Here is a 24921-nt window from a genome sequence, read left to right on the forward strand (position 1 = left end):
GTCTGAGAGAGTGCTTGATATAATTTCAATTTTCTTAAATTTATTCCAGCTTATTTTATGGCCTATCATATGGTCTATCTTAAAGAAGGTTCCATATGCTGTTAAATAGAATGTGTATTTGCGATTATTGGATGAAATGTTCTGTATATATCTGTTAAGTCCATTTGTTCCAAGGTAGTTTAAATCCATTGTTTCCTTGTTGAGTTTCTGTCTTGACGACCTGTCTAGTGCTATCAGTGGAGTATTGAAGTCCCCCACTATTATTGTGTTGCTGTCTATCTCATTTCTTAGGTCTATTAGTAATTGTTTTATAAATTTGGGAGCTCCAGTGTTAGATGCATATATGTTTAGGATTGTGATATTTTCCTGTTGGACAAGGCCTTTTACCATTATATAATATCCCTCTTTGTCTCTTTTAACTGCTGCTGCTTCAAAGTTTGTTTTGTCTGAAATAAGAATAGCTATCTCTGCTCCCTTTTGGTGTCCATTTGCATAAAATGCCTTTTTCCACCCCTTTACTTTAAGTTTATGTGAGTCCTTATGTGTTAGGTGAGTCTCCTGAAGGCAGCAGATAGTTGGTCAGTGAGTTCTTATCTATTCTGCAGTTCTGTATCTTTTAAGTGGAGCATTTAAGCCATTAACATCCAGTGTTAGTATTGAGATATGAAGTACCATTGCATTCATTGTGCTATTTGTTGGCTGTGTACCTTGGTTTTTTTGTTTTTGCTTTTTAAATTGTATTTTTGTATTATAGGTCCTGTGTGATTTATACCTTAAAGAGGTTCTGTTTTGATGTGTTTCCAGGATTTGCTTTAAGATTTAGAGCTCCTTTTAGCAGTTCTTGTTGTAGTGGTTTGGTAGTGGCGAATTCTCTCAGCATTTGTTTGTCTGAAAAAGACTGTATCTTTCCTTCATATGTGATTCTTATCTTCGCTGGATACAAAATTCTTGGCTGAAAATTGTTTTGCTTGAGGAGGCTGAAGATAGGGCCCCAATCTCTTCTAGCTTGCAAGGTTTCTGTTGAGAAATCTGCTGTTAGTCTGATAGGTTTTCCTTTATAGGTTAACTGGTGCCTTTGTCTCATAGCTCTTAAGATTCCTTCCTTCGTCTTAACTTTAGATACCCTGATGACAATGTGTGTAGGTGATGATCTTTTTGTGATGAATTTCCCAGGGGTTCTTTGTGCTTCTTGTATTTGGATGTCTATGTCTCTAGCAAGGCTGGGAAAGTTTTACTCTATTATTCCCCCAAATATGTTTTCCAAACTTTTAGATTTCTCTTCTCCCTCAAGAACACCGATTATTCTTAGGTTTGGTTGTTTAACATAATCCCAGACTTCTTGGAGGCTTTGTTCATATTTTCTTATTCTTTTTTCTTTGTCTTTGTTATATTGGGTTAATTCGAAGACCTTGTCTTTAAGCTCTGAGTTTCGTTCTTCTACTTGTTCAATTCTATTGTAGAGGCTTTCCAGAACATTTTGTATTTCTATAAACGTGTCCAATGTTTCCTGAAGTTTTTATTGTTTTTTTTTATGCTATCTATTTCCTTTAATATTTCTCCCTTCACTTCTTGTATCACTTTTCAGATGTCCTTGCATTGGGCTTCGCCTTTCTCTGGTGCCTCCCCAATTAGCTTAATAACTAACCTCCTGAATTCTTTTCCAGGTAAATCAGGGATTTCTTCTTGGTTTGTATCCATTGCTGGTGAGCTAATGTGATTTTTTTTTGAGGGGGGGGCACGGTATTAAAGAACTTTGTATTTTGTTTTGCCATATTACCAGTGTTGTTTTTCTGCTTCCTTTTCATTTAGGTAGGCTCCGTCAGAGGCAAGGTCTAGGGCTGAAGGCTGTTGTTCAGATTCTTTTGTCCCATGGGGTGTTCCCTTGATGCAGTACTCTCCCCCTTTTCCTATGGATGTGGCTTTTTGTGAGCCAAGCTGCAATGATTGTTATCTCTCTTCTGGGTCTAGCCACCCAGCAAGTCTCCCCACCTCCAGGCTGGTACTGGGGGTTGTCTGCACAGAGTCCTGTGATGTGAACTGTCTATGGGTCTCTCAGCCACGGATACCAGCACCTGTTCTGGTGGAGGTTGCAGGGGGGTGAAATGGACTCTGTGAGGGTTCTTAGCTTTTTGGTGGTTAATGTTCTATTTTTGTGCTGGTTGGCCTCCTGCCAGGAAGTGGCACTTTCCAGAGAGCATCAGCTGTGGTAGTATGGAGAGAAACAGGTGGTGGGCGGGGCCCTAGAACTCCCAAGAGTATACGCCCTTTGTCTTCAGCTGCCAGAGTGAATAGGGAAGGCCCATCAGGTAGGGGCAGGACTAGGCGTGTCTGAGCTCAGACTCTCCTTCGATGGGTCTTGCTGTGGCTGCTGTGGGAGATGAGGGTGAGGTTCCCAGGTCAATGGAGTTGTGTACCTAGAAAGATTATGGCTGCCTCTGCTGAGTCATGCAGGTTGTCAGGGAAGTGGGGGAAAGCCGACAGTCACAGGCCTCACTCAGCTCCCACACAATTCAGAGGGCCGGTCTCCCTCTCACTGTGACCCGCTAACAACCCTGAGGCTGTTTCCAGGCAGTGGGCCGAGCAGGGCTTGAGAACTTGCCCCAGGCTACCTGCCTCCCAGCTGTGAAAGAACACAGCTTTTGTTCTTCCCCTGCCTGTGGAGTCTGCACACCAGATTTGCACCCTCCCCTGATTTCCGGCCAGGAAGCTTCTTTCTGGGTTCAAATTTTTTCAAATTTCAGCTGGAGACTTCCTTCTTCCTGTGGTGTTTTCCCCCATACCTCTGGCTGCCCTCCCGAAGGATCCCTGTCATGCCAGGCAGGAATAGCCTGCTTGGGGACCCAGCGAGCTCCTGGGGCCTTTCCCGCTGCTTCCTCTACCCCTGTATTTTGCTGGGCTCTCTAAATTGGCTCAGCTCCAGGTAAGGTTGGAAACTTCTCCCGCAAATTAAACCTTCATTTATTTACTCCAGTGAGGGTGTGTGTTCAGGAGCGGAGGGTTTCCCTTTCCCACTTCTGCAGTTTGGGCACTCACAGTATTTACAGTGTCTTCCAGGTCCTGCAGGAGCAGTCCGCTTCTTTCAGAGGGTCTGTGGATCCTCTCAGGATTTCTGGTTTATTCTTGTCATTCTGGAGCTAAAATTCACGATGCAAGCCTCTGCACACTGCTCTGTCCATCTGAGTCAGAGCTGCAATCTAGTCCTGCCTCCCATCTGCCATGATGATCTTTTGTTGTTGTTGTTTTTTTAAAGAAATTAGCAACACAAAAGTGAGGCAGACGAACTAGTTGGGCTTCTAACTCAGCACCCAGATATAAACAAATTTAGTCATAGGAACCTTGACTTCAATTAATCTTCTCTGGTCATAATTCTTCTTGACTTATTCTCCGCTAATCTGCCATGCTAGGTTTATTGATAGACATCCAAAATGATCAGAGATTCTGAGATGTTACTTTTTCATTTCTGCTGCATGGCATTCTGGAGTTTCCCCACCAGCCAAACCAATGCAAAATTTGACTTTGTAAACTCAAGCACTCACACCTTCAGTCTAGGTTTGTTTCTCCTGGCACACTATTCGTCATGCTTATTACTGCAATCGATTTCTATTTTCCTCTAAACCTCCATCTTTCAGGCTGAACTTGATCACAGGCTGAGTGGATGGGTAGGGGATAGAATATGGAAATGTTTCTCTTTCTAAATGTGATTATAAAATAGGAATTTGTTATATCTTTTTCAGGCATATCCACAGCTCTTCAAATAAGCAATGTGATGTTAGCAAAAGTGCAGGGGCTCCTTGAGAACTTTCCAGGGCTAACCAGCTGCTGAGGAGTGGCCTCCAGGAAAGAGAGAAGCACTCTGATTCAGGCAGTGATTTACACCTAAAATACCAACTCTGTCATATCTTCAGAACAATTCTTCTAGACCTTGCATCTAAATATGGTAAGTGTGAAATATATTTTATACCTAACTTGGTCCCCAGTATTATTTTCATTACCAAGATTTTTTTTTTTTTTTTTTTTTTTTTTTGAGATGAGGTTTAGCTATGTTGCCCAGGTTGGTCTCAAATTGCTGGCCTCAAGCAATCCTCCTACCTCAGCCTCCCAAAGTGGTAGAATTACAGGTGTGAGTCACTACACCTGGCCCCAAGATGTATTTTTAACCATAATTGGAGCAAGCAACATGTTTAATGGGGAAAATAGATAATTTTTGAATTTTGTGATTTGGAAGCTTATTGTTAACAGTGCTAAAGAAACATTAAAAACACTCCAAAATGTGTCTTTAAGACTGTGGTACACATTGATCAAAGTGAGAAGATAACCAGTTAATTAAGGTTTCTTTTGTCCTTACTTCACTCTTGTATTAGTTATCCACTGCTGCATAACAAATGGCCCCCAAAGTGAGCAGTGTAAAAAAAATTTATTATGTCAGTTTCACAATATTCACAGTTTCCGTGAGTCAGGAATCCCAGTATTTCTCAGCTGGGTGCCTCTGGCTCAGTGGCTTTCATGAAGCTGCAGTTAAGCAGTCACTTAGGGCTGGGGCTGTGGTCTCCACTGAAGACTCCACCGGGGGAAGCCAGCTCTAAGCCCACTTACCTGCTGGTTGCCAGGCCTCATGGGCAGTTGGACAGAGGGCTCTATTTCCCACTGTTGGCTGAAGGCCTCCCTCAGTTCCTTGTCACATGAACCTCTCCACAGGGCTGACTATAAACACAACTGGCTTTCTCCAGAGTGAGGGATGAGAGAGAAGGAGAAAGAGGATACTCAAGAAAGAAGCCATAGTCTTTTTATGACTAAATCTCAGGAGTGGCACTCCTTTACTTAGCTATTGTTTTCTATTCACTGGAAGTGAGTCACTATGTCCAGCCCACATTCAAGGGGAGAAGATTGCAGAAGGAAGCAAGGATAATTGGAGCACACCTTAGGCTTACCACAGCCCCCATTTCCAAATATTTTAATGTGTAATCCTCAATGGAGAATGTCTTGAACTAGTGTCACTGAGATTCTTCAATCATTAGCTACCACAAGAAAATCGGAATTCCTTTGAAAATTCATTTCAAACTAGTTCATCCAATTTGCAAACACATTCCCTTAGACAGGGGTTGATTTATTCCTCATCTTTGTAACCTCCTTTTCCACTCCCCCCATATACATATTTTCCATTTTAAGCCTAGTCTATCAGCTTCATTTAGAGATATCTGGAAGGAACAAAGAAACAAACACAAAAATATCTGACTGACATACATACTGGCTGTATGGCTTCAGTAAAATCACTTAACTATTATGGGTCTTGGTTCCTTCATCTACTGGAAGAATGGCTTGATCCCAGTGATCTCTTAAGCCTCCCACAGATTTAGAAGTTTATGAGATTTTGATTCCATGTGTGTAAACTGGGGATGAAACTAAATGTGTGGCAGAAATAAAGACTTCAGAGGTCTATAGTGAAAGTTAAATGAATAAGTTTTGGGAGTTTTATGAAGCACTTTGTACACTCTAAAGTCCTATGCACATGTAAGGGCTTATTCTTATTTAGCCCTTATCATGAATAGATCAGGGCAGAAGGGCACAGTAGTAATAGTAGTCTTCTTATTCAGCTAGTCAGGTGGCCCCCAGTGTCACTCTCTTAGATCCATTCTTTCCCAGTGGAAAAACACCAGGAAGGGATTCAGCAGAGGAAGTGACCCAGTGGAGGAAGTGACCCGTGAGGGAAATATTGGACCTATTTTAGATTCTCAGTGTGCTAAGAACTCAGGGGGCTTCTGTGACTTCTCTGAGTTACCCTGGATCTCCACGTACACTCTTTGGCCACCCCTCCACAGCAAGAACTTCTCTCCTGGAGCCCAGTCCTGCAAATTCTCTCTTCCCTCTGCCAGCCACCTTCCATCCTTTGGACCCTTCCTTCTGAGATCCTACTATTCCTTGGATAGTGACCCCCCATGTAGCTCATCAGTCAGTGTCAGCTCTACCTGGTTCCATAGCAAATTGCTAAATATGAGGTCTTTTACGTATTCTTGAGTATACACTTTACGCATAGAAAAGATCATTCAGGAGTTTGGTCTGGTTTTTAGACAGCAATGTTAGATTTATTCAAGTTCTATATTTAAAAATGCAATTCTTCTTTAGGCTTTTGTGCTCATCTTATAAACCCTATTTTACTTGTAAAATAAAAACTTCTGGCAAATTTTAGCAATCACAGTTAAGGATCCCTTGAATAATATTTGGTCTCATTTTATAAAGCAAGCTAATTAAACATCTTTGAATACTTTCAATTACACTTACAAATATAAGTACTTTTAAGTACTTCAGTATTCATTTTTTTGGTGGGAGCTGGGGGCAATGGGAGGGCAGGGACAGGGTCTCACTCTGTTGCCCAGGCTGGAGTTCACTGGCATGATCATAGTTCACAGCAGCCTCAAACTCGTGGGCTCAAGCAATCCTCCTGCCTCAGCCTCACAAGTCGCTAGGATTACAGGCATGTGCCACCGGGCCTGGCTAACTTTTGTATTTTTTGTAGAGATGAGGGTCTCGCTCTGTTGACCAGGCTGGTCTCAAACTCCTGGCCTCAAGTGATCCTTCTGCCGTGGCTTCCCAAGTGTTGGGATTACAGGCGTGAGCCACTGTGCCTGGCCCAATTTTCTAATAGTAAAACTTCCCATGCATGTAAGTATTTACTGAAAATTTAATCAAGCAAATTTCTAAATGTGATGAATCTTAAATTTAAGAAAATGTTCATATATTGTTTATAAATTTAGTAAATACATTAGCCAGTATAGGTTAGGCTATGGTATGATAGCAAATAAGCCTGAAATCTTGATGGCTTAAATGTGTCAAAGAGAATTCAGCCCCATCAGATACCCCTGGCAGTCAGAGTGGGGCCTATGATTCATTTGGGGCAATGAAAATTTGTGGTATTTCCAAGTAGAAGCAGTCAAGAACAGCATGTCTCCTCCATCTCTCCTTTTCTTGTGGAAGTGACTTGGATGGTGCAGCCACTGGGTGGGGGAGGCCATGTGGTCCACACTGTATTTGCCTGAAGGAGAAGCACACCTAGATTGTGTTGTGAGGGACCATGAAAGACTGAATTGTCCACTGGGGATCCCGTCCTTGCTCGGAAAAAATCAACCAGAGCACCATTCATATCAGCTTTTATTCAAAAATGCCAGGCATGAGAAGGATCCAAAGGGGAGTTGTAACTTGGGGAAGGAGGGCAGAATGTTTTATAGGGCTTTAGCAAGAAGGTGTCAGCTGAAGTTCAGCCATCAGCAGCAGTGGTTTGTCAAAAGAGTTTGAGAAGGGGGATGAATTGTTTTAGTGAATTAGCAGTGATGGTTTGAGTGATCTGAATTTTATCAAAAGGGGTGGAGTGGAACAGTTAGGGGCTAATGTCATGTGCAAAAAAAAGAGGGAAGAGGAAACCCAGCTGTTGGGGCAAGGACATGTGGGATCCCTAGTGGACAATTCAGTCTTTCATGCTGTCTCACAACATGATCCAGGTGTGTTTCTCCTTCAGGCAAATACAGTGTGGATCACATGGCCTCTCCCATCCAATGCTCGCACCAACCAGGTCGCTTACACGAGGAAAGGAGAGATGGAGGAGACATGCCTGCACTTGACTGCTTCTACTTGGAAGTACCACAAGTTTTCATTGCCCCAAATGAATCATGGGCCCCAATCTGACTGCCAGAGGTATCTGGTGAGGCTGAATTCTCTTTGACACATTAAAGTTTTATCTAAAACCACAAGTCTAAATCAAAAAGTATTCAATTATGCCTCTAAAAGCTGACCTGTTATTCTAATAGGCAATTTCTTTAAAACATTAATGAAATATACCAAATAAGTAGAGATTCTTAACTTGAAAATATTGAGCCGGGCATGGTGGCTCAGGCCTGTAATCCCAGCACTTTGGGAGGCCGAAGTGGGTGGATCACAAGGTCAGGAGTTCAAGACCTGCCTGGCCAAGATGGTGAAACCCCATCTCTACTAAAAATACAAAAAAAATTAGCTGGGCGTGGTGGTGGGCACCTGTAATCCCAGCTACTCGGGAGGCTGAGGCAGAGAATTGCTTGAGCCCGGGAGGCGGAGGTTGCAGTGAGCCAAGATCGCACCACTGCACTCCAGCCTGGGTGACAGAGCGAGACTCGTCTCAAAAAAAAAAAAAAAAAAAAAAAGAAAAGAAAAGAAAATATCAGTGATACAGTTTTTGATTCTCTAAAAGACTTATATGTTTAGTTCTGTGTCTTCCCAGGGTTTCTGACTATGCAATGTTTGGGGATTACGACTATCACAAGCAGGGATTTTAGCCAGGATGCTGACTGTATGAATTAATGCCTACTCCTGGAGCATTATAATTAAAATACAGACTTATCATTCTCAGAATCTAGACAGCTCATATCCCTGCTGTGCTCACGGAACAGGGTAAAGCCCAGGTCGGAACCTATCCTGGCTGCTGCCTCACTATTATGGGTGGCATTTCTTTGCCTCTCAAGGCCTGCAAGTGTCTTTTTCATCTAAATCCAGTAACTTTGAACTTGATGGAAGCTTGCATTCTTTTCACAACTTTTATGAGTGTCAACACATTAAATGGAGGAGAAAGAAAGAAGCTGTATACATCTTGAAGGCAGGGATTAAAGGAGAAGGTGCCACCAAGGTGGTTTAAGAATGGAACTCTCCCTACCCCAGGCCACCCCACAAAACAAAACAACAAAACAACAAAAACACACTCTCACACTGAAGAGGTTAATCTCCTGCCCTTTATTGTGCTAAAAAAAAAAAAAAAAAAAAAAGCAACAGCCACCTCCCCAAGATTACAAAAAGTCCCCCTGCATCCAGGAAAGATCTGCATCCAGGAAGGGATGTTGCAGGGAGAGAAAGAATCACAGGTGAAAAGATAAAGTTCTTCCCACCAGTGTGCCTCCAACTGGTGGAGAGAAAGTGCCCTGCAGACCCACAAGTGCATATGTAATGGTAGCCCTAGGTCTGCTTGGGTCTTTAGGAAAGGAGACAACACCAGAGAGGTGGGAAGGCAGCTGCCTGGCAGTTAATTAAAGGAGAGCAGGAGAGATCATCAACTGCACGCAGAGGGACAATGATGTGTGAGATGCAGAGGGGTGTGAGATCAAGCAGCAGCTTGGTACTGCTGTGGCACGGATGTCCTGGGGAGGCTGGGGAGGGCTCGAGTTATGAAGGATCCCATTCATTGTAATAAGGAGGCTGGATCTAGTCCTAAAAGAGATTGGGAACCACTAACAAATGTTAAGCAGAGAACTATGATCACATTTGCATTTTAGGAAAATCAGTCTAGTGTGAACAGCAGGGCAGGAGAGCTGGCTGAAGACAGGAAGCCCTATCAGAAGACTGCTCTGCAGTTATTCAAGTAAGACATGATGAGGGCCTGCATCAGAAATCAAGCCTGTGCAGATGGAAGAAGAAAATGAACCATGCTTTAAGAAGATGAACATAGAAAGAAAAGTGCAAGACCCTGGGTGAAGCAAGAATGTTCAGAGTCAGGAGTTAGGGAGATCATGTAACTGCCCTAAACAGCAAAGTGGGAAACAGAACTGTCAGAAAATTCTGCAATTCACAGAAAATAGAGTTCACCTCTGAATTAAATACTCAGCCAGCCACACTGCCCTTCCTGCCCTGACCCTTTTGACCTGTCTTTTACCAATCCTAGCTCCCGGATCTGCCCTGCAGGCTTCCCAGTGACCTGGCCCAGCCCCATCTTCCTTTCAGAATCAGCCCCGTCACTGACTTGCTGTCTGACCAGAAGCCAACCCCATCATCACTCCAGATCCCAGTTTCCACATCTGTAAACTGCAAACAACACTAGTATTTCCCAGGATTGCTGTGGGGACTAAGTGAGACAGTGTCAGTGAAAACACCTGATAAATGTCTGTAAAGCACCATAAAATGGGAGGTGCTGTTACTGATGAAACAAAGTAAGAGACAATATTAGAGAAGAGACAGGCGGAAAGGCTGTGTTTATAGTCCCGCACTGCATTTAAGGCACTGCAGGTAGAGTGTACTAGAACGCACATGGGCTTTGGACTTGGCCAGACCTGGGTTTGAATCCTGGTTTCACCACTGTCGCGCTCTGTGATCTTGAACAAGTCCACTCACCCCTCTGAGTCTCCATTCCTTCATCTATAATATAATAATTCCTCCCTTACAGTGTTTTGTGAGAATTAAAGAGTTAACACATTACAAGTTGCATCATAACATATAATCATTCATAGTTGCTTCTGTGAACTCCATAAAAGGAGTTCAACAGTCTTGGTTTCCTTCTTCCACTCCTATATTATTTCTTCCTGAAAAATAATATAGTTCCACCAGAAGCTCATCTTTTCTGAACTGGTCTGAAGTTTTGTGTTCTTCCTCTCATTTCCAGGAGTCGTTAACTATCAACGAACAAAACCTCTGGATGGCCGAAGGACCTAGGCTATACAGAAAGCTGTGAATTACCAATGAGAACGCAGTGAGTCAAAAGAATAATGGAATTAAATAAGTTCAGAGGCTTTAAGTGTTGCTTAAAACACTTATCTATAAACCCCTAATCTTAGTCATTTCTGGCACAGTTGTTATTCATAAGCATTTGATCATCTTTCATAGAAGATTGAACAAATTAACACAATGGATTGTCTTGGAGATGAAGGGGCAGTGTACTATTCCATTTAGCTTGTTCAGGGAACTTGAGTCAAATCCCTTGAGTGCTCACTCCATCAGATAGTCCATGAAATGCTGATGAAGATATAATAATTATCCATAAAGTTAGAGTGTTCACTGATTAAGAATACTGAAGAATGAAGTATATTAAATGGGTCATGTTGCACCTTTTTTGGGTTGTTTTGTTTTGTTTTGTTTTGTTTTGTTTTGTTTGAGACAGAGTCTCACTCTGTTGCCCAGGCTGGACTGCAGTGGGGCAATCTCGGCTCACTGCAACTTCTGCATCCTGTGTTCAAGCAATTCTTCTGCCACAGCCTCCAAAGTAGCTGGGATTACAGGCACGCACCATCATGCCTGGTAAATTTTTGTATCTTTAGTAGAAACAGGGTTTCACCTTGTTGGTCAGGCTGGTCTCTAACTCCTGACCTCAGGTGATCCACCTATCTCAGCCTCCCAAAGTCCTGAGATTACAGGCATGAGCCACTGCCATGTTGCACCTTAGAATGAATTTGTGTTTGTGATGTAGAGGAGAATTTATTCAAAATTAAGAATCACTAAAGACAGGGTATTATTAGGAAATGAAAAACGGCTTTTACTCCAATGACTCAAATAGCACTGCATCCTTCACATTAATAAGATGTTTCTACATGGAGGACTTTAGAAAGCGAAGCCTGAAGGGTGCAGACAGGGGAAGGAAAAAGGAAGATAAATGGAAGAAGACAAGGGAAGAGAAAATGAGGAGGAAGGAGAAAGAAGAGGAGGAAGGAGAAAGAAGAGGAGGGAAGGAAGTTTGGAAGAGGCTGGAAGAATTTGTTTTCTCCACATTCTGGTTCCCAACTTGGTCCTCTTCTGGCAATAATCAGGCCCTGGGGGAGAGAAGAGTAAAAGACAGAAAGGGCAAAGAAGAGAATAAAATAAACAGATAGAAAAGAAGAAGACCAGGAGAAATGTGAAGGAGGAAAGAAGAAATGTAGAAGACACCGAGAACACAGATATGTTAAAATGACACTAGAATGAAAGTTAAGCTTAGTTCAGCAAAAGTTTTGAACCCCTCACATGTGCCAGGCACTGTACTGGGAGCCAGCAATATGAAGATGAAGGAGACATGGCCATTGTTGTGGAGGCACTCACAGGGAAGAACCAAGGTTGAGAAGACAGCAAGTGAAGGCCAAGAAAACTTGCATTGCGTGGATTATTTGGAGGCTCAAATGGGGTCAAATGCTTTTTCTCTAAGCATTTTTAGTGATGAATTCCCATTTCATCTAATGTGGTTTCTACTTGACCTTAGCTTTTGGACTTTTTCAGAAGATTTCTTAAATGTACTCTTTAGTACGAGGGTTGGGGGTGGGGTGGAGAGAAAAGGATGCGTGTAGCTTTGCCTCAGCAAGTTTCATTCCCCTTCCAAACAGATGTTGTCTGGCTAGAGCAACACAGCATAAAACATGACTACTGGATTTGGCACAAAATGTACCAATTAACCTATGTTGATTGAGTCATGTAAAAGCAACAGGGCTCACTGAGCATTGGATGCTGTTTAAAGAAGGATAGTGTCAGCCCAAATTGCTCACTCCCATCACGTTCAGCATCATGTTCAGCACAGCTGCAGTGGCTGCACTCCACCCGTCTCCTTGTCTCCTCACCCAGCCTGGAGCACTGCAGGCTCGTGCTGGGCTCTTAGCAGACTGCAAACATGGAAGATAAACCCAAGATTCAGCTACTCCTAGTATGTCTGCTTTGAAATAATGAGAATAAGAGAATAAAGGGTCTCTTTCCTTGTCTTCCTTCTCTTCCTTCTCCTCCTCTTAATCTCCCCTTCCTCTTCTTTCTCCTTCCACACCACTTACCAAACTTTGGGAATCTCTCTCTTTCCCTCATCATCACTCCTTTCTCCTCCTCTTCTCTTACTTTTCCCTCTGTTCAGCACCTTCTCTTTATGCTGGTGACAGGCTCAGGAGTCCCTACATTCCCTAGGCCTAGGGAATTGGCTTTCCAACTGTTCGTGAGAAATCCCTGCGCAGCTAGTTTAAACTCAGGCAGGCGGGCCCCACCGCTTATGCCTATAATTAAAGAAGTTTGGAGCATGGCCTAAGACTCGACACACTTGACATCCCTCCCCCCACCCCCTGCCCCTGCCAGTGATTCTGATACAGATGCTGTACATACAGAACCCTGGGAAATGCTGGCCAAACACACAGAGCAACACTGGTGTGCACAGCCAGAAGACAGCTGGAGTGGAGACTTGTCTCCCCTGGGTCTGTGTCCTGGTTTTTCTCCTGCCTGTCTGAACCCTCATCATTGGCTCCTTTTCCTTTGCCCACTACTTAGACGTTGCTAGTTTCCAGGGTTCTATTCACAGTCCATTTCTGTTATCCTACACACTATCCCTGATGGCTCTCATCCACTTCCGTAAATGAGAACAACATCTATACATTGAAGGCTGAAATGTTTATTTCTAGCCCAGAGCTCGTTTCAAAACTCCAGACATGCATTTCCACCTGGATGTCCATGGTAAGCTCAGGCTTACCATGCTCAAGACTTAGTTCATGGGACCATGGTTCAAGAGGGAGAAGCATACTGAACCCTGTCTGTCTTCCCCAGTGGAGCTCTAGCACCTGGGACAGCTATTGTAGGACTCTGGAAGTTGGAAAATAGGACCAGAATTCAAGGCATCACCAAATAGGTGGTGAGCTTCCCACTTTTCCTCCAGTGTCCCCTAGCATAGACTCAAGGCAGCCGGAAACCTGGAAGTAAGACCAGGACCAGCATACACACAGAAAGCTCCAGGAGACACCCCTTAGCCCTGGCTTGAATAGCGGGAAAGGCAGCTCCTGAAGGTCAAGCCTCCGTGATGCTTTCTTCTGGCTGTTCTCTAGCACTAGTCCCAGCCAATCCCTCCAGGGTGGCAGCAGTGAGAACCATGTAAGCAGTCCCACGGGACAAACACTTCTGCCATTCTGTGACTTGCTTTTGTTTTCCTAGTGGTGTGTTTTGAAGAATAGATGCTAATTTTAACCAAGTCCAATATGTCTTTTATATGTACCCAAATATTTACCACTTTTAATGTTTATCCTTTCTTCCTGTAGCTCTGAATTTTTATTTCGTATTATTTTTCTTCAGCCAAAGAACATCTGTGAGGCTTTCCGGTAATATGGGTCTGCTGGCAACAAATCCTCTCAGGTTTTGTTTATCTAAATTATGTATGTGTGTGTGTACATACACATATATACATATATATATTTGCTCTGTATAGAATTTCAAGTTGGTATTTTTTTCATTCATGATTTTATTTTTTATTTATTATACTTTAAGTTCTAGGGTACTTGTGCACAATGTGCAGGTTTGTTACATAGGTATACATGTGCCATGTTGGTGTGCTGCACCCATTAACTCGTCATTTACATTAGGTATTTCTTCTAATGCTATCCCTCCCCCCTCCCCCCACCCCATGACAGGCCCTGGTATTGATGTTCCCCGCCTTGTGTCCAAGTGTTCTCATTGTTCAATTCCCACCTATGAGTGAGAATATGCGGTGTTTGGTTTTCTGTCCTTGCAAGAGTTTGCTCAGAATGATGGTTTCCAGCTTCAACCATGTCCCTACAAAGGACATAAATTCATCCCTGTTTATGGCTGCATAGTAGTCCATGGTATATATGTGCTACATTTTCTTAATCCAGTCTATCATTTATGGACATTTGGGTTGGTTCCAAGTCTTTGCTATTGTGAATAGTGCCACAATAAACATACGTGTGCATGTGTCTTTATAGCAGCATGATTTATAATCCTTTGGGTATATACCCAGTAATGGGATGGCTCGGTCAAATGGTATTTCTAGTTCTAGATCCTTGAGGAATTGCCACACCATCTTCCACAATGGCTGAACTAGTTTACATTCCCACCAACAGTGTAGAAGCATTCCTATTTCTCCACATCCTCTCCAGCACCTGTTGTTTCCTGACTTTTAAATGATCGCCATTCTAACTGGTGTGAGATGGCATCTCATTGTGGTTTTGATTTGCATTTCTCTGATGACCAGTGATGATGAGCATTTTTTCATGTGTCTGTTGGCTGCATAAATGTCTTCTTTTGAGAAGTGTCTGTTCATATTCTTTGCCCATTTTTTTGATGAGATTGTTTGATTATTTTGTTGTAAATTTGTTTAAGTTCTTTGTAGATTCTGAATATTAGCCCTTTGGCAGATGGGTAGATTGCAAAAATTTTCTCCCATTCTGTAGGTTGCCTGTTCACTCTGATGGTAGTTTCTTTTGCTGTGCAGAAGCTCTTTAGTTTCATTAGATCCTATTTGTCTATTTTAGCTTTTGTTGCCATTGCTTTTGGTGTTTTAGTCAAGAAGTTCTTGCCCATGGCTATGTCCTGAATAGTATTGCCTAGGTTTTCTTCTAGGGTTTTTGTGGTTTTAGGTCTAACATTTAAGTCTTTAATCCATCTTGTGTTAATTATTGTATAAGGTGTAAGGAAGGGATCCAATTTCAGCTTTCTGCATATGGCTAGTCAGTTTTCCCAGCACCATTTATTAAATAGGGAGTCCTTTCCCCATTTCTTATTTTTGTCAGATTTGTCAAAGATCAGATGGTTGTATATGTCGGTGTTATTTCTGAGGCCTCTGCTCTGTTCCATTGGTCTATATTTCTGTTTTGGTACCAGTACCATGCTGTTTTGGTTATTGTACCCTTGTAGTATAGTTTGAAGTCAGGTAGTGTGATGCCTCCAGCTTTGTTCTTTTGGCTTAGGATTGACTTGGCGATGCGGGCTCTTTTTTGGTTCCATATGAACTTTAAAGTAGTTTTTTCCAATTCTGTGAAGAAAGTCATTGGTAGCTTGATGGAGATGGCATTGAATCTATAAATTACCTTGGGCAGTATGGCCATTTTCACGACATTGATTCTTCCTATCCATAAGCATGGAATGTTCTTCCATTTGTTTGTGTCCTCTTTTATTTCGTTGAGCAGTGGTTTGTAGTTCTCCTTGAAGAGGGCCTTCACATCCCTTGTAAGTTGGATTCCTAGGTATTTTATTCTCTTTGAAGCAATTGTGAATGGGAGTTCACTCATGATTTGGCTCTCTGCTTGTCTGTTATTGGTGTATAGGAATGCTTGTGATTTTTGCCCATTGATTTTGTATCCTGAGACTTTGCTGAAGTTGCTTATCAGTTTAAGAAGATTTGGAGCCGAGACGATGGGGTTTTCTAAATATACAATCATGTCATCTGCAAACAGGGACAATTTGACTTCTTCTTTTCTTAATTGAATACCCTTAATTTCTTTCTCTTGCCTGATTGCCCTGGCTAGAACTTCCAACACTATGTTGAATAGGAGTGGTGAGAGAGGGCATCCCTGTCTTGTGCCAGTTTTCTAAAGGGAATGCTTCCAGGTTTTGCCCATTCAGTATGATATTGGCTGTGGGTTTGTCATAAATAGCTCTCATTATTTTGAGATATGTTCCATCAATACCTAGTTTATTGAGAGTTTTTATCATGAAGTGCTGTTGAATTTTGTCAAAGGCATTTTCTGCATCTATTGAGATAATCATGTGGTTTTTGTCTTTGGTTCTATTTATGTCATAGATTATGTTTATTGATTTGCATATGTTAAACCAGCCTTGCATCCCAGGGATGAAGCCAACTTGATCGTGGTGGATAAGCTTTTTGATGTGCTGCTGGATTCAGTTTGCCAGTATTTTATTGAGGATTTTCACATTGATGTTCATCAGGGATATTGGTCTAAAATTCTCTTTTTTTGTTGTGTCTCTACCAGGCTTTGGTATCAGGATGATGCTGGCCTCATAAAATGAAGGAGGATCCCCTCTTTTTCTATTGATTGGAATAGTTTCAGAAGGAATGGTACCAGCTCCTCTTTATACCTCTGGTAAAATTTGGCTGTGAATCCGTCTGGTCCTGGACTTTTTTTGTTGGTAGGATATTAATTATTGCCTCAATTTCAGAGCCTGTTATTGGTCTATTCAGGGATTCAACTTCTTCCTGGTTTAGTCTTGGGAGGGTGTATGTGTCCAGGAATTTATCCATTTCTTCTAGATTTTCTAGTTTATTTGTGCAGAGGTGTTTATAGTATTCTCTGACGGTAGTTTGTATTTATGTGGGATTGGTGGTGATAACCCCCTTTATCATTTTTTATTGTGTCTATTTGATTCTTCTCTTTTCTTCATTAGTCTTGCTAGTGGTCTATCAATTTTGTTGATCTTTTCAAAAAACCAGCTCCTGGATTCATTGATTTTTTGAAGGATTTTTTGTGTCTCTATCTCCTTCAGTTCTGCTCTGATCTTAGTTATTTATTGTCTTCTGCTAGATTTTGAATTTGTTTGCTCTTGCTTCTCTAGTACTTTTAATTGTGATGTTAGGGTGTCAATTTTAGATCTTCCCTGCTTTCTCTTGTGGGCATTTAGTGCTATAAATTTCCCTCTACACAGTGCTTTAAATCTGTCCCAGAGATTATGGTATGTTGTGTTGTTGTTCTCATTGGTTTCAAAGAACATCTTTATTTCTGCCTTCATTTTGTTATGTACCCAGTAGTCATTCAGGAGCAGGTTGTTCATTTTCCATGTAGTTGTGCAGTTTTGAGTGAGTTTCTTAATCCTGAGTTCTAATTTGATTGCACTGTGGTCTGAGAGACAGTTTGTTGTGATTTCTATTCTTTTACATTTGCTGAGGAGAACTTTACTTCCATCTCTGTGGTCAATTTTGGAATAAGTCTGATGTGGTGCAGAAAAGAATGTATATTCTGTTGATTTGGGGTGGAGAGTTCTGTAGATGTCTATTAGGTCTGCTTGGTGCAGAGCTGAGTTCAAGTCCTGGGTATCCTTGTTAACTTTCTGTCTCATTGATCTGTCTAATATTGACAGTGGGGTATTAAAGTCTCTCATTATTATTGTGTGGGAGTGTAAGTCTCTTTGTAGGTCTCTAAGGACTTGCTTTATGAATCTGGGTGCTCCTGTATTGGGTTCATATATATTTAGGATAGTTAGCGCTTCTTGTTGAATTGATCCCTTTACCATTATGTAATGGCCTTCTTTGTCTCTTTTGATCTTTGTTGGTTTAAAGTCTGTTTAATCAGAGACTAGGATTGCAACCCCTGCTTTTTTGTTGTTTTCCATTTGCTTGGTAGATCTTCCTCCATCCCTTTATTTTGAGCCTATGTGTGTCTCTGCACATGAGATGGGTCTCCTGAATACAGCACACTGATGGGTCTTGACTCTTTATCCAATTTGCCAGTCTGTGTCTTTTAATTGGAGCATTTAGCCCATTTACATTTAAGGTTAATATTGTTATGTGTGAATTTGATCCTGTCTTTATGATGTTAGCTGGTTATTTTGCCCATTAGTTGATGCAGTTTCTTCCTAGCATCGATGGTCTTTACAATTTGGCATGTTTTTTCAGTGGCTGATACCAGTTGTTCCTTTCCATGTTTAGTGCTTCCTTCAAGAGCTCTTGTAAGGCAGGCCTGGTAGTGACAAAATCTCTCAGCATTTGCTTGTCTGTAAAGGATTTTATTTCTCCTTCACTTATGAAGCTTAGTTTGGCTGGATATGAAATTCTGGGTTGAATATTTTTTTCTTTAAGAATGTTGAATATTGGCCCCCACTCTCTTCTGGCTTGTAGAGTTTCTGCTGAGAGATTCACTGTTAGTCTGATGGGCTTCCCTTTGTGGGTAACCCGACCTTTCTCTCTGGCTGCCCTTAACATTTTTTCCTTCATTTCAGCCTTGGTGAATCTGACGATTATGTGTCTTGGGGTTGCTCTTTTCAAGGAGTATCTTTGTGGCGTTCTCTGTATTTCCTGAATTTGAATGTTGGCCTGCCTTGCCAGGTTGGGGAAGTTTTCCTGGATAATATCCTGCAGAGTGTTTTCCAACTTGGTTCCATTCTCCCCATCACTTTCAGGTACACCAATCACATAGTCCCATATGTCTTGGAGGCTTTGTTCTTTTCTTTTTACTCTTTTTTCTCTAAACTTCTCTTCTCGCTTCATTTCATTAATTTGTTCTACTGTCACTGATACCCTTTCTTCCACTTGATCAAATTGGCTACTGAAACTTGTGCATGCGTCACGTAGTTCTCGTGCCATGGTTTTCAGCTCCATCAGGTCATTTAAGGTCTTCTCTATGCTGTTTATTCTAGTTAGCCATTCGTCTAATCTTTTTTCAAGGTTTTTAGCTTCCTTGCGATGGGTTCAGACATCCTCCTTTAGCTTGGAGAAGTTTGTTATTACCGACCTTCTGAAGCCTACTTTTGTTAACCCATCAAAGTCATTCTCTATCCAGCTTTGTTCCATTGCTGGCAAGGAGCTGTGATCCTTTGGAGGAGAAGAGGCTCTCTGGATTTTAGAATTTTCAGCTTTTCTGCTCTGGTTTCTCCCCATCTTTGTGGTTTTATCTACCTTTGGTCTTTGATGATAGTGACCTACAGATGGAGTTTTGGTGTGGTTGTCCTTTTTGTTGATGTTGATGCTATTCCTTTCTGTATGTTAGTTTTCCTTCTAAGAGTCACGTCCCTCAACTGCAGGTCTGTTGGAGTTTGCTGGAGGTCCACTCCAGACCCTGTTTGCCTGGATATCACCAGCAGAGGCTGCAGAACAGCAAATATTGCTGCCTGATCCTTCCTCTGGAAGCTTCATCTCAGTGGGGCATCCAGCTATATGAAGTGTCAGTGGGCCCCTACTGGGAGGTTTCTCCCAGTTAGGCTACATGGGGGTCAGGGACCCACTTGAGGAGACAGTCTGCCTGTTCTCAGAGCTCAAACTCCATGCTGGGAGAACCACTGCTCTCTTCAGAGCTGTCAGACAGGGACATTTAAGTCTGCAGAAGTTTCTGCTGCCTTTTGTTCAGCTATGCCCTGCCCCCAGAGATGGAGTCTACAGAGGCAGGCAGGAGCTGTGGTGGGCTCCACCAGTTTGAGCTTCCAGGCCACTTTGTTTACCTACTCAAGCTTCAGCAATGGTGGATGCCCCTCCCCCAGTCAGGCTGCTGCCCCGCAGTTCGATCTGGGACTGCTGATCTAGCAGTGAGCAAGGCTCCGTGGGCATGGAACCCACCGAGCCAGGCGCAGGGTATAATTTCCTGGTGTGCCATTTGCTAAGACTGTTGGAAAAGCCCAGTATTGGGGCTAGAGTGACCTGATTTTCCAGGTACAGTCTGTCACAGCTTCCCTTGGCTAGGAAAGGGAAATCCCCCGACCCCTTGAGCTTCCTGGGTGAAGTGATACCCCATTCTGCTTCGTCTCACCCTCCTTAGGCTGTACCCACTGTCCAACCAGTCCCAGTGAGATGAACCAGCTACTTCAGTTGGAAATGCAGAAATCACCCATCTTCTTCATAGATCATTCTGGGAGCTACAGACCGGAGCTGTTCTTATTTGGCCATCTTGGAATGGATCCTCCATTCATGATTTTAAAGATATTGTTCCATGTCTTCTAGCTTCATTTTTTCCTATAGAAACTAGACATCATGTTTATACACTTCTACATAATATGTCTTCTTTCTTTTGATGCTTTTAAGATTTATTCTTTGGTTTTCAGCAGTTTGACCATGATACAGTTATATTTTTATTTGCACTTACCCTGTTTGGGATTTGCAGAGTTTCATGAATGTGTGGGTTGCTGTTTTCAATCAAATTTAGAAATTTTTCATATAATATAGTTGCAATTTTTTTTCTTGCTCCATATTCTCTCTCCTCTCCTTAAATGTGTGTCAGACCTTTTGAGACAATTGCACAGCTCACTGGGGGTCTGCTAAGTTAAAAAAAAAAATCTCTTGCTCTCTGTCCTTCAGTTTAGATGCTTGCTATTGGCTTTCTTCATGGACACTACTCCTTTCTTTTGTTGTATTAAATGTCCTGTTAATCCCAGGGAATGAATTTTTTAAAGATTTTCTTTTTCAGTTCTAGGACTCGACTCCCATTTGTTTCTTTTTACGATTTACATATCATTTCTGAAAATTTCCTTTTTTTCACCCATTATACCCATGCTTTCCTATAAATTCGTTAACATATTTATCATAACTATATTAAAAATTTTTGTCAATGTTAACATCTGGTTAATTTCAACATCTTGTTATTCTGTAGGTCTCTTTCTATTTCTATTATTCTCTGGGCTATGTGTTACACTTTTCTGTATCTTTGTAAGTCTAATAAATTTTAATTTCATACTAGATATTGTAGGTGGTGTTTTATAGAGACTGGATTCTGTTATCTTCCTCTGAAGAACATTGACTTTTGTTTTAGAAGGTAGCTAAATTACAGGCAGATGAACTTGATTTATGAAGCTTGGTTTTAGGCTGTTAGAGTGGTTTTATTTTAGTTTTGCAACTAGCCTAGGATGAATCCCTAGTCCTGAGCCTTAAGGTAAAACTTCTGGGTTTTAATTTTAATAGTTTGAGGCATTTTTCAAGTCTGTCTAACTTATCAGGACTTGAATTCCAAACTGTCTGCCTGCATTGGGCAGCTACTGAAATCTCTGCAACAGCTTTCTAGCTTTTGTTTTCTCTTGAGTTTCTTGGAGTCTCATCCTGTGCATGTGTAGACTAGGAATCGGCCAATTATTTGAGGGAAATTTCTATATAGCCCCAAACTCCATATTCTGATTCCTCAGTCTCATAAGACTACCACTTTCTGCTTCAGCTCTGTGGGCTACACGTAGATGGACTGGGAAGTAACTTTAGTGGAAAAAAACGTATAAATGTGAATTTCACTCAGTAAGGGTCAAATCCCCACCAGTTTCTGCTAGCTTTTGTTTATCTCCGAATTGTTTGTTCCTAGAGTTTACAATAGCTATTGGCAGGAAAGTATTCAAATTTTCACTTTGCCATTAGTCTCTTTTTTATAATTCTCATCTGTTTTCCCTTTGTTATCTTCGGGATAATTTCATCACATTTATCTTTCCATGCATTAAATCTTCCTCTAGCTTTGTTTTGGTGACTATTTAATCTATCAATTGAGTTTTATTTTCAATAATTGTGTTTTTTATTTCTAGGAAATCTGTTTTTTCAAATCAGCCTTTTATTCCTGTGAAGATGTTGTTTGTTTCTTACATTTTAAATTCGTTTGTGAGCTCCTAGTCATTTTTACAATACCTGTTTTTATAATCTCTCTCTGGGACTTGTATTACATGTATATCCTCAAGGGTCAAATCAAGTTATTTATTCAGTCAGTTGACTTCTACTCTTGGTCGATGGTATCATTGTATGTTTGAGTTTTTGACTCAGTTTTGGATTTTGAATTTATCTGCAGCTGAGTTTTATCTGTGGAAATGATCTATGGTCCTTGGTGAAGGGTACTGCCTTCCAAAGAGGTTTTGTGTTGAATTGCCAGATAGCCCAGTGCTGTCACTGGCCTGGGCACACTTTTCACTAATTTCTTAGCTTCAGGATTCCTGCACCTTTGTGAGCTCTTTTCCAACCACAGTCAGGGCTAAAATAGCCAATTCCCTGACATATCCTTATATTGATGGGTGGCTTTATTTATAGTTCTTTCTTTTAACAAGGGATTAACCATTTAAGAGTCATGGCTCCATAGGAGGTTTGTGAGCCTCTTGTGGGTCCCAGATCTCAATTCCTATTCCTAAATAGTCATTATAACCCAAGTCTCTTGGTCACTAAGACAGGAAACTACCTCACCCCCAAATCCAGGATAGGCATGCCATCAGCTCATAGGGTCACCACTCCAGGGCTTTATCTCACTCTTTAAAGAGTTTGGCTAAACATTTAAAATGTTGATTTTCATATCTCATCTATAGTTACTAGATCTGTTATTAAGGGAGGGTTTCTATTATCTTTTTTGCCATGTTCTGGAATAGAAATCCTGTTTCTACGTTTGTTTGTAAGTAGCCTAATCAAATAATGGTCTTAAACAGAGACTACATATTGGTGGCTTATAGGTTTTGCTTGTTTGTTTGTTTTTTAAGCTGAACATTTCACACGAAAATCCAGATTTCCATCTTCTCTTGAAAATTTTGCATCTTGGGTGATATTAGGCCACATTCTCCCATGGCACCAGTAAGCTGGAACTTAGTAGTGGCTTCCCCCTTTGAAAAGGGATAAATGCTCCAGAGCTTCCCATGGCCACTACAGCACCTTACAGACTTACAACTAACCTGCTTTACTTTCCTGGCTACGGAAAGTATTTAAATTTCTAATCACTGAACTAATAGACTTGTCACAGTTAATACTGAGTGTCAACTTGATCGGATTGAAGGATGCAAAATATTGATCCTGGGTGTGTCTGTGAGGGTGCTGCCAAAGGAGATTAACATTTGAGTCAGTGGGCTGGGAAAGGCAGACCCACCCTTAATCTGGGTGGGCACCATCTAATCAGCTGCCAGCATGGCCCGCATAAAGCAGGCAGAAAAACGTGAAAAGGCTAGACTGGCTTAGCCTCCCAACCTACATCTTTTTCCTATGCTGTATGCTTCCTGCCCTTGAACATCAGACCTCGAGTTCTTCAGCTTTGGGACTCGGACTGGCTTCCTTGCTCCTCAGCTTGTAGACAGCCTGTTGTGGAACCTTGTGATCATGTGAGTTTAATACTCCTTAATAAACCCATATATAATATATCCTATTAGTTCTGTCCCTTTAGAGAACACGAATATAAGACTCTATCACATTTTTATGCATGGCATTACATGAAGAATTTCTTCTTTTGGGAAGCCTTTTTTGTTCATTCCCACAATCCATTGTTTAAAGTAATATCTTTCTCTCATTATTTAACAGGATTAGATCAAAGATGTCCCTAAGAAGCATTGAGATGTCACAAAGTTCTAGGTAAGGAGAGAGCTTTAGTTTATGTAAATTTCATCTTTCCATAAACCTGCCCTCACCTTTCTAACCTTTTTCCTCCCCTGTATTAAGAAATATCTAACTTTATATTTCATTAGGAGGGGCATGATAAAGTAAGCAGAACACCGCAGTGGGCATCAGAATGCATTCCATTTCCAGACCTATCTCTTACCATCTGGATATCTCACTCTCAGGAAGATCAAGTGACAAACCTGGATTAGTCCATTTTCACACTGCTACAAGGAACTACCTGAGACTGGGTAGTTTATGAAGAAAAGAGGTTTAATTGATTCATAGTTCTGCAGCCTTAACAGGAAGCATGACTTAGGGGTCTCAGGAAACTTATACAATCATAGCAGAAAGTGAAGGGGAAGCAAGGTATGTCTTCTCGTGGTAGCAGGGGAGAGAGAGAGCAAAGGGGGAACTGGCACACAGTTTTAACCATCATATCTGGTGAGAACTCATTCACTATCACAAAAACAGCATAGGGCAAACCACCCTCATGATCTAGTTACCTCCTACCAGGTCCCTTCCCTGACATGTGGGGATTACGATTTGACGTGAGATTTTGGTAGGGACACAGCCAAACCAGATTAAAACCCAGACTCTCAATCTCCATCTCTGACTTCCTCCATCTGCTGCTTCCTCCTTCTTCTTTCCATCCCGTAGCTATGAGAAATCAGGTGGGTGCTCTTCTATTCATCTCATGAACTACTGGACATGTTTACATTTGGGGAACTTAAAAATGAACCAGATAGCTGTTGGCTGTTGTCTTTTTGTGAAGAATAATTTTAGGGATCAAAAGACAAAAAGAAAAACATTCTTTGTATCAGAGAATAGCATTATGATCTCCACACATAGTGCCAGCTCTTTTAACTTTTAAGGTCAAATTTCCTAGTTTTCCAAATGTCCACTGATTCCCTTTAAACAAAACCCTGTCTGGGCAAAATAAAACATGTCCATGAACTCAATTTAGATAAAGCTGATTTGGCCTATGAGCCATGAATTTAAATAAATCTTAAATAATGGAAAAAATTGCTTTTGATTTATGTGTTTAATAAGTTAGCTATATTAAGCTTCAAAATGTAGCACTTAATTTTGTATCTTTTTGCATTGTGGAATGATTTCATGTATAAATCTCTAGCCTCTTGTTAGTCCCAATAGGCAATCAAACTATTGACACATTTGTATTTTCTCACAAAGTCCTGCTAGGGTGTGAGATAAAGAACAGGTGCTTAGTCCAGCTAACGTGTTCATGGGATTGTAGATTTAGAAAGTACCTCAAAGGCTTCTAATCCAAAGACAGCAAAAAACACAGCACGTTGTACAGCCAGCGTGACAGATATCACCAAGCACAGGAGCAGAAATTCCCACCCTTAGAGCTTTCATTACCTTGAATTAAGGTTCGGAATCTCCCCAAGTCCTATTTTTGAAGAAAAGCATTTCCAAACTTATGTTCCATGAAC

At 41.4% G+C, this 24921-nt stretch overlaps 1 protein-coding gene and 1 long non-coding RNA gene across 3 annotated transcripts in view; one reads left to right on the plus strand and one right to left on the minus strand.

Moving 5' to 3' along the window:
• The window catches only part of DLEU7 (deleted in lymphocytic leukemia 7), a 148428-nt gene that overhangs the window by 58605 nt on the left and 64902 nt on the right, over positions 1–24921 (minus strand). The gene's annotated exons all lie outside the window — the stretch shown is intronic.
• On the plus strand, positions 1960–24484 carry LOC134808199 (uncharacterized). Its single transcript, XR_010150737.1, has 5 exons — positions 1960–2920; positions 3735–3937; positions 10385–10471; positions 23390–23440; positions 23554–24484. It is a non-coding gene; the product is annotated as an uncharacterized LOC134808199 (long non-coding RNA).

This window comes from Pan troglodytes, chromosome 14, assembly GCF_028858775.2.
Source record: "Pan troglodytes isolate AG18354 chromosome 14, NHGRI_mPanTro3-v2.0_pri, whole genome shotgun sequence".
Taxonomy (NCBI): Eukaryota; Metazoa; Chordata; class Mammalia; order Primates; family Hominidae; genus Pan; species Pan troglodytes.